An 11173-nucleotide genomic window follows, 5' to 3' on the forward strand; every position below is an offset into this window, starting at 1 on the left:
GTAACTAGTCACAAAGCATAATTATGTTCATGAACAGAGAGGTATTGAATAGCATAAAGGATTTAAACATATAATCTTCCACCGAGTAATCCAACTAGCATCAACTACAAAGAGTAATTAACACTACTAGCAACCTTACAAGTACCAATCGGAGTCGCGAGACGGAGATTGGTTACAAGAGATGAACTAGGGTTTGGAGATGAGATGGTGTTGATGAAGATGTTGATGGTGATGAGTCCCCTCGATGAGAGGAGTGTTGGTGATGACTATGGCGACGATTTCCCCCTTCGGGAGGGAAGTTTCCCCGACAAGACGACCCTGCCGGAGCTCTAGATTGGTTCTGCTCAAGTTCCGCCTCGTGGCGGCAGCGATTCCTCCCAAAAGCCTCCTCCTGATTTTTTCTGGAACGAAACCCTCCTTATAGCAAAAGATGGGAGCCAGAGGGGCAAGAGGGGGCCCACAAGCCCCCTATGTGCGACGAGGGGTAGGCCGCGCCTAGCAGGCTTGTGGCCTCCTGGTGGCTCCCCTCTGGTACTTCTTCCGCCCAGTATTTTTTAGAAATTCCAAAATAATTCCTCGTTGATTTTCACAGCTTTTGGAGTTGCGCAGAATAGGTATCTCAGACTTGCTCCTTTTTCAGGCCAGAATTCCAGCTGTCGACATTCTCCCTCTTCATGTAAACTTTGTAAAATAAGAGAGAAAAGGCATAAGTATTGTACCGTGAAGTGTAATAACAACCCATAAAGCGATAAATATCAACATAAAAGCATGATGCAAAATGGACGTATCAGGTAGCGAGGAACATATTGAATTGTTGCCATCGAGGATAAAAGATGGGGTTTTCATCATATTGCTTGACTTTATCCCTCTACATCATTTCATCTTACCTAATGTGTTACTCTATTCTTCATGAACTTAATACTCTAGATGCATGCAGGAGTCGGTCGATGTGTGGAGTAATAGTAGTAGATGCAAAATTGTTTCGGTCTACTTGACACGGACGTGATGCCTATATGCATAATCATTGCCTTGGATATCTTCATAATTATTCGCTTTTCTATCAATTGCTCAACAGTAATTTGTTCACCCGCCGTACTATTTTCCTTCATGAGAGAAGCCACTAGTGAAACCTATGGCCCCCGGGTCTATTTTCCATATTATACTTTCAGATCTATAAACCAAAAATTCCAAAAATATATTTCTGCCATTTATTTACTTCTGTTTTACTTTTAGTTCTAGCAATCTTTTATATATATCTCTATCAGATCTCATCCTTGCAAATAAGTGTGAAGGTATTGACAACCCCTTTTTAGTGTTGGGTGCAAGTTTTTGATTGTTTGTGTAGGTGCTAAGATTGGGGCTTGCTTGTTTCTCCTACTGGATTGATATCTTAGTTCTCAACAAACTGAGGGAAATACTTATCTACTTTGCTGCATCACCCTTTCCTCTTCAAGGGAAAACCAACGCAAGCTCAAGAAGTAGCAGGATCCTGACTTCCTTTTGAAGAAGGCTATTTACACTCCAAAGCGCCACACTCATAGTTCCTCACGCGATCTTATGGCGGGTTTGCCCGAGAAAACAATCAGTCGTAAACGCCGAAATGAGGCACCTTTCATCCTAACTCTTCCTTTCTTAACAATGAATTCTATTTGTTGATTACTCAAAATTTCCGTGATTCACCTTAATACGTATCACCACCTTCATCGGGTGACTTGGCATCTTCAAAATTGCCACCTCTTGTTTGTCTCCTAGGGTAAACCCTTATTTGTATATCTAACACTTGCCTCAGTACTTATACTTCATTATGTATTCATCAACCTTTTATCCTTCAGGGCTCAGGCCAAGAAAAGAAAAACTAGCGGGTCACCGCACAATAGTGAAGCGCCTCGAGAGAAGGAAGTGGATATTACTATCCGTGGAGCTCAAGTTGAACCGGCTGGCACTTATACAGATGTTATTGATGAGCTTCGTGATGTCCAAGTTTACCTGACAAAAGTTGACAATATGGCCATGGAGGCGAGTCAGAAAGACGATCTTAATCCGCCAAGTCCTCCAGAGACAACCAAAAATGTTGTGTCCAATGAAGAGACAATTGTCGTTACTCGGACGGGTCACACCGTGACCGTCTTCACTGTGCTGGCTAAGCATACTGCCAAGAGTATGTCAACCAAAGTGGAGAAAGGGAAAGCTAAACTCGGGCTTCCCAATATTGAGAAACTTCACTTTGAAGAACTGCATGCTGGATATCTGAGCCACCTCTCCATGAGTCGGGATATGGAAGCGGGCCTAGTGAATATGATGAAGAAGAGATATGAGGTATGTTGTTCTTCAATAACTCATTCCATATATCCCCGTATAGCCCCAAGGGTTGTTCATCTTATTGAAGATGTGTTGGGTCTTGTTAATATTTGTGTGAAACTTCAACCTGTAGCCCCCAAGGGTCGGGTCATCTTCTTGAAATGAGCCGGGTCTTGTAATAATTAACTTGAAACTTCAACCTCTAGCCCCCAAGATCCGGGTCATCTTTTTGAAGATGAGACGGGTCTGATGACCCACAAGTATAGGGGATCAATCGTAGTCCTTTCGTTAAGTAAGAGTGTCGAACCCAACGAGGAGCAGAAGGATGTGACAAGTGGTTTTCAGCAAGGTAAAATCTGCAGGCACTGAAATTGTCGGTAACAAGTGATTGTGTGGTGAGATGATTCGTAGCGAGCAACAAGTAACAAAATTAGCAACGGTGCAGCAAAGTGGCCCAATCCCTTTTGTAGCAAGGGACAAGCCTGGACAAAGTCTTATAGGAGGAAAAACGCTCCCGAGGACACACGTGAATTTATGTCATGCTAGTTTCATCATGTTCATATGATTCGGTTCGTTACTTTGATAGTTTGATATGTGGGTGGACCAGCGCTTGGGTACTGCCCTTACTTGGACAAGCATCCCACTTATGATTAACCCCTCTCGCAAGCATCTGCAACAACGAAAGAAGAATTAAGACGAAGTCTAACCATATCGTTAAACTAGTGGATCCAAATCAGCCCCTTACGAAGCAACACATAAACTAGGGTTTAACCTTCTGTCACTCTAGCAACCCATCATCTACTTACTACTTCCCAATGCCTTCCTCTAGGCCCAAATAATGGTGAAGTGTCATGTAGTCGACGTTCACATAACACCACTAGAGGAAAAACAACACACAACATATCAAATTACCGAACGAATACCAAATTCACATGACTACTATTAGCAGGACTTATCCCATGTCCTCAGGAACGAAAGTAACTACTCACAAAGCATAATCATATTCATGACCAGAGAGGTAATGAATAGCATCAAGGATCTGAACATAAAATCTTCCACCAAATAATCCAACTAGCATCAACTACAAAGAGTAATTAACACTACTAGCAACCTCACAAGTACCAATCGGAGTCGCGAGACGGAGATTGGTTACAAGTGATGAACTAGGGTTTGGAGATGAAATGGTGCTAATGAAGATGTTGATGGTGATGAGTCCCCTCCGATGAGAGGAGTGTTGGTGATGATGATGGCGACGATTTCCCCCTCCGGGAGGGAAGTTTCCCCGGCAGGATCGTCCTGCCGGAGCTCTAGATTGGTTCTGCTCAAGTTCAGCCTCGTGGCGGCGGCGAATCCACGAAAAAGCTCCTCCTTCATTTTTTTCCTGGACGAAACCCTTCATATAGCAGAAGAGGGGGGCTAGTGGGCCAGCAGGCTGCCCACAAGCTCTCTGGCGCGGCCTCGGGGGGTGGCTGCGCCGTGCAGGCTTGTGGCCACCTGCACGCGCCCCTCTGGCACTTCTTCGGCCCAGTATTTTTTATAAATCCGGAAAAAAATCCTCGTTGATTTTCACGGCGTTTGGAGTTGCGCAGAATAGGTATCTCAACTTTGCTCCACTTTCGGGCCAGAATTACAGTTGCCGGCATTCTCCCTCTTCATGTAAACCTTGCAAAATAAGAGAGAAAAGGCATAAGAATTGTACCGTGAAGTGAAATAACAACCCAAGAAGCGATAAATATCAACATGAAAACATGGTGCAAAATGGACGTATCAACTCCCCCAAGCTTAGACCTCGCTTGTCCTCAAGCGAAAGCCTAGCTCAATAAATATGTCCACATGTTTAGGGAGAGAGGTGTCGACAAAACAAGATAGGAACATGCATGCATCATGATCAAGATCAGAACAGCAATACCAACATGTAATCTCTCATGCTAAAGTGATAATTTCTTGACAAAGTAAAGCATGGATCAAGAACCTTACCGAGAAGTAACAACCGATAGCCTTTAGTCATTGAAGCAATTGCAATTTATCACAACATTAGTAAGAGTCAAATAAGAGCTTGTAAAGCAAATCCACATACTCAATCATTCTTTCATTCTCTACAATTGCTACAACTCACGTGGTACTCATGAGATCAAAGTTTCAGCTGGACATAGAGAAAGATAGGGGCTTACAGTTTTGCCTCCCAACTGCTCACCTCAAGGGTAATGTCAACAATAATAAATCATGAATACTTACCTCCAAGTGGACATATGAATATAGATCTTTCCCAAGCATATGACGGTAGCCAAGATAAAGGCAAAATAAGGAATTGATGAAGATCACCATGACTCTTTCAAAGGAAAAAAGTAAAGGTACAATATAGGCCCTTCGCAGAGGGAAGCAAAGGTTGTCATGCACTTTTGAGGTTTGGATGCGTGTCGTCTTAGTGCGGAGGAACGTCACTTTATATTGCCTCATGTGATAAAGAACTTTATTATGCAGTCTATCGCTTTTATGTCTTCCTCATCACAGGTTCGTACAAAGCTTACTTTCCACACACTAATAGATCGTACATATTAGAGAGCAATTTTTATTGCTTGCATCGACGACAACTTACTTGAGGGATCTTATTCAATCCATAGGTAGGTATGGTGGACACACATGGCAAAACTGGGTTGATGGTTTATGGATGCACAAGTAGTATCTCTACTTAGTGCGAGAGGTTTGGCTAATGTGAGGCGGAAGCAATCGTCACATGCTAAGGGATCTCTAATCATATAACATTGTTTGGAGCCAAGCAAACACAATTCATTATGTTGTCTTCCTTGTCCAACATCTACTTCTAGGCATGTAATAGTTTAGTGAGTGTTCACAATCATAGATGGTGTGAGAGATGATATATTTATATGTGAACCTCTCCTTCTTTATCACTTCCTATTAATCGCAACCATGACCAAGGTCTACGTTTGCCTACCCTCAACAAGTTTCAATCCTCATTCTTTTTATATGTGAAGCCATCACTTCCCATAAGATCATTACATGATCTTTCATGCTTTTGTTCTATTCTCACTCTTTTGATCATGGCAAGAGGCAAAGCCCTTCAACTAAGACACTCTTTATTATATGGCTCACGAGCTCGAATACATCGGGGGTGACACAAAGCAAAACTCAAGACTAAAACACTAAGACTTTTAATCTACTAGAGAAAGAGAAAACTAAAAAGGAAAACTAAAACAAAGGTAAAGGCAAAAGATGTGATGGTGATACGATACCGGGGAAACTCCCCCAAGCTTGGCACAAGCCAAGGGGATTGCCCATACCCTTGCTCAGTTGTCTTCCTTTGATGGTGATGGTGGTGGAGTTGTTGCAACATGAGTTTGATCCTCCGTCTTCCAAGGCATATGTGCTCCATCATGGAAAGATGAACGAGTCTCCGGAATCCTCAAACCTGCAGCCAACCATATTGATTTAAATCTATACTCATACTGACAGTTTTGGTTCTGCAGGTCATAGATCTGGGCCTGGGGTTGATCAACCCTGTCATAGAGCCTGGAGAGGTGCTTCCCAATGTCATTGGCATCAATCATGTGCTTGTTGGTGAACTCCGTGATCATTATGTGGTTGGCGTTGAGTCCGTGCTCCACCATCCATTGGCACTTGAAGACTTGTTGCTCCATTGCTTCGAGCCTCGTCTCCACGCTTCCGGTCTTCTTAGGCCCCTCAACATCACGGATGTGCAACATCCCCTCACGCATCTCGATAGATTGAGGGTGTTGCAGCACTCCCGTGAGATAGGGATTGATGACCTTCTCGAAGATCTTGTCCTTCAGAGCTTTTGGGGAAGTCATAGCGATCTATATCTGCAACAGAGACAAGCTCGAAACGAAAAACAGAGGAAATCTGCGTGATGTAGGGGTCAGACCAAACGGGAGTATATATAATGATTTTTTTCAGACCAGAAGGAGTACCCTGCACGAAAACGGAGTCCGGGAGGCGCACGAGGTGGCTACAATCCCTCACGGCACGGCCAGGGGGTGGGCCCGCGCCGTGCTGGCTTGTCGCCTCCTCGCGCACTTTCCGGACTACTTCCAATTTTTGTATTTTTTCAAATATTCCAAAACGGAGAAAATTTCCTACTGGAAAAGTTTTGGACTCTGTTTTCTTACCGAATCATATACCTCTCCGTTTTCGGAGTCTGAAAGAGGCTGATAAATATCCCTTAGGTATTCTTCTGGAGTTATGGTATTGATAATATTGCTTTCAACATTTATGGGAGTACCTGAGATATAATGCTTGATTCTCTGCCCATTTACCACTCTCGGACAATTACCTTCCGTGTTGTTGATCTTGATAGCACCGGAACGATATACTTCCTCAACAACATAGGGACCTTCCCATTTAGAGAGAAGCTTGCCTGCAAAGAATCTTCAATGAGAGTTATATAGCAAGACATAATCACCTACATTGAACTCATGCTTTTGTATCCTCTTATCATGCCACCTCTTAAACTTCTCTTTGAACAGCTTGGCATTCTCATATGCCTGAGTTCTCCACTCATCAAGCGAGCTAATATCAAATAACCTCTTCTCACCGGCAAGTTTGAAATCAAAGTTGAGCTCTTTGATTGCCCAATAAGCTTTATGCTCTAGCTCAAGAGGTAAATGACATGCTTTACCGTACACCATTTTGTACGGAGACATGCCAATGGGATTCTTATAGGCAGTTCTATAAGCCCACAGTGCATCATCGAGCTTCTTAGACCAATTCTTTCTAGACCTGTTGACAGTCTTTTGCAGAATCAGTTTAATCTCTCTATTACTTAGCTCTACTTGACCACTGGACTGAGGGTGATAGGGAGACACAATTCTATGGTTGACATCGTAATTAGCAAGCGTTTTACGGAAAGCACCATGAATGAAGTGTGAACCACCATCGGTCATTAGATATCTAGGGACTCCAAATCTAGGGAAGATAACTTCTTTCAGCATCCTGATAGAGGTGTTGTGATCAACACTACTAGTGGGGATAGCTTCTACCCACTTAGTGACGTAATTAACAACAACTAGGATATGAGTATACCCATTGGATTTTGGAAAAGGTCCCATATAATCAAAGCCCCAGACATCAAATGGTTCAATGACAAGTGAATAGTTCATAGGAATTTCCTGACGTTTGCTAATAATACCTATTCTTTGACATTCGTCACAAGACAAGACAAACTTACGGGCATCCTTGAAGAGAGTGGGCCAATAGAAGCCTGATTGCAATACCTTGTGTGCAGTTCTATCTCCCGCATGGTGTCCTCCGTAGGCCTCGGAGTGACACTTCTATAGGATCTGTCCCTGTCATGTTCAGGTACACAACGTCTAATAACACCATCTACTCCTTCCTTATAAAGGTGATGATCATCGCAAAAGTAATGTGTCAAGTCAAAGAAGAATTTCTTCTTTTGCTGGTACGTGAAACTAGGTGGTATGTATTTGGCAACGATATAGTTTGCATAATCAGCATACCACGGTGCACTACGTGAAGCATTGATGACACTCAGTTGCTCATCGGAAAAGCTATCATCAATAGGTTATGGGTCATCAAGAACGTTCTCCAACGTAGACAAGTTATCTGCTACTCGGTTATCAGCATCCTTTCTGTCGACAACGTGTAAATCAAATTCTTGTAGCAAGAGAACCCATCTGATAAGTCTAGGTTTAGCGTCTTTCTTCTCCATGAGGTACTTAATAGCAGCATGATAAGTGTGCATAGTGACTTTGGAATCAACTATGTAAGACCTGAACTTTTCACATGCAAACACGACTGCTAAAAACTCCTTCTCCGTAGTAGCATAGTTTCTCTGGGCACTGTCTAGAGTTTTACTAGCGTAGTGAATAACATTCAGCTTCTTATCGACTCTTTTCCCTAGAACAACACCAACAACATAATCACTAGCGTCACACATGATCTCAAAAGGTAAGTTCCAATCAGGTGGTTGAACAATAGGTGCAGTTATCAAAGCCCTCTTAAGTATTTCGAAGGCTTCCTCACAATCATCATGAAAAACAAAATGAATATCTTTTTGTAAGAGATTGGTAAGAGGCCTAGAAATCTTAGAGAAGTCTTTGATGAACCTTTTTTAGAAACCAGCATGACCAAGGAAACTTCTTATACCTTTGATATTTGTGGGGTATGGGATTTTCTCGATTGCATCAACCTTAGCCTTATCGACTTCAATACCTCTTTCAGAAATTTTATGTCCTAAGACGATGCCTTCATTAACCATAAAGTGGCACTTCTCCCAATTGAAGACAAGATTGGTGTCTTTACATCTCTGTAAGACTCGATCAAGGTTGTTGAGGCAATCATCAAAGGAAGACCCGTAAGCAGAAAAATCATCCATGAAAACCTCGACAATCTTTTCACAAAAGTCAGAGAATATAGCCATCTTACATCTTTGAAAGGTGGCAGGTGCATTATATAAGCCAAAAGGCATACGTCTATAAGCAAAGGTACCGAAAGGACAGGTGAAAGTGGGTTTCTCCTGATCAGATTGTGCAACTGGTATTTGGGAGAAACCAGAATTTCCGTCTAGAAAGCAGAAGTGTGTGTGTTTGGACAGCCTTTCTAGCATTTGGTCGATAAAAGGCAAAGGGTAATGATCTTTCCTAGTGGCCTTATTCAGTTTCCTAAAATCGATCACCATCCTATAGCCAGTAATAATCCTCTATGGGATCAATTCATCTTTATTATTAGGGACAACGGTAATGCCTCCCTTCTTAGGGACGCAATGCACCGGACTCACCCAATCGCTATGAGCAACAGGATAGATAATACCCGCTTCCAGGAGCTTTAGTATTTCTTTTCTTACTACCTCTTTCATCTTAGGATTTAATCTCCTTTGATGATCAGCAACTGGTTTAGAATCAGGATCAGTTTTAATCTTGTGCTGGCATAGGGTAGGACTAATGCCCTTAAGATCATCAAGAGTATATCCAATAGCAGCACGGTGCTTCCTTAGAGTTTTTAGTAACTTCTTTTCTTCATGCTCTGAGAGGCTGGCACTAATGATGACAAGATATATCTCCTTTTCATCAAGATAGGCATACTTAACAGTATCAGGCAACTGTTTAAGCTCGAACACAGGATCGCCCTTTGGTGGGGGTGGATCCCCAAGCAGTTCAACATGCAAGTTATTCTTAAGGATAGGATATTGTTATAAGACAACTCTATCTATCTCATCCCTTTCATCCATAGGCATATCATTTTCATGCTCAAGCAAGTATTGCTATAAGGGATCAGTAGGAGGCACGTCAATAGAGGCTAAGGTAATAGTTTCATCCCTACTAGGCAACTCCTTTTCATGAGGTTGTCTTCTCACAATCACACCTTCAAAGCCAACAGTGACAGTTTGCTTCTCACAATCAATATGAGCATTGACGGTATTGAGAAAGGGTCTACCAAATATGATGGGACAAAAGCTATCTTGTGCGGTAGCAAGAACGAGGAAATCAACACGATACTTCGTTTTACCACACAAGACTTCAACATACCTTACAATTCCCACAAGGTAGATAGTATCTCTATTGGCAAGCTGAATAGTGTCATCAATAGGTTCTATCTCAACAGGTGCAATCTCGTCCTTGATTTCATCATATAAGGATTGAGGGATTGCACTAACACTAACACCCACGTCACATAAGCCATGATAACAATGATCTCCTATCTTAATAGAAACAACGGACATGCCAACAACATGCCTATGTTTGTCTCTAACGTGAGGTTTAGCAATTCTAGCATCATCTTCAGAGAAGTGAATATTATGTCCCTCAACATCGTCGGACAGAAGATCTTTGATAATAGCAATGCTAGGTTAAACTCTAATTTGCTCAGGGGGTGTAGGTGTTCTAATATAGCCTCTACGTATCACAGTTGAAGCTTTAGAATGATCCTTTATCCTAACAGGGAAAGGTGGTTTCTCAATGTAAGCACTGGGAACAACATGATCATTATATGCAATGACTTTCTGTTCAACTGGAGTGGGTTTAACTACATTGACTTCCAAAGGAGGATGATATTTAAATCACTTCTCTTTGGGGAGATCAATATGAGCAACAAATGATTCACACAATGAAGCTACTATCTCAGAGTCAATTCCATACTTAGCGCTAAAATCACAAAAAGTATTTGTCTCAACAAAGGATTTAACGCAATCAAACGTGAAATTCATACCTGACTCCTTACCTTCTTCAAGCTCCCAATCTTCAGAGTTGCGTTTAATTCTCTCCAATAAGTTCCATTTGAAGTCAATATCTCTCTTCATAAAAGAACCGGTACAAGAAGTGTCAAGCATGGTGCGATCATCAAGAGAAAGCCGAGCATAGAAGTTCTGAATGATAATTTCTCTCGAGAGCTCATGATTGGGGCATGAATATAACATTGATTTAAGCCCCCCAAGCTTGGGCGATGCTTTCTGTGTCACGAGGCCAAAAATTGTAAATAGAATTCCGATCACGATGTACTAAATGCATAGGATAAAACTTTTGATGAAATTCCAATTTCAACCGATTGTAGTCCCATGATCCAGTATCATCACATAGCCTATACCATGTCAACGCCTTATCCTTCAAAGATAAAGGAAAGAACTTCTTCTTGACCTCATCCTCGGGCAAACCTGCAAGCTTAAATAAACCACAAACCTCATCTACATAGATTAGATGGAAGTCTAGATGTGATGTTCCATCTCGTGTAAAAGGATTAGCCAGGAGTTTCTCAAGCATACCCGAAGGAAATTCAAAGAAAATATTTTCAGTAGGTGCAGCAGGTTGAGGAGCAACTATTTGTTCTTCCGTTCGAGGTGAAGATACCCCGAACAAGCCCCTCAAAGGATTAGTATCCATAGTGACAA

The sequence above is a fragment of the Hordeum vulgare genome, chromosome 4H (genome assembly GCF_904849725.1).
Source record: "Hordeum vulgare subsp. vulgare chromosome 4H, MorexV3_pseudomolecules_assembly, whole genome shotgun sequence".
Classification (NCBI taxonomy): domain Eukaryota; kingdom Viridiplantae; phylum Streptophyta; class Magnoliopsida; order Poales; family Poaceae; genus Hordeum; species Hordeum vulgare.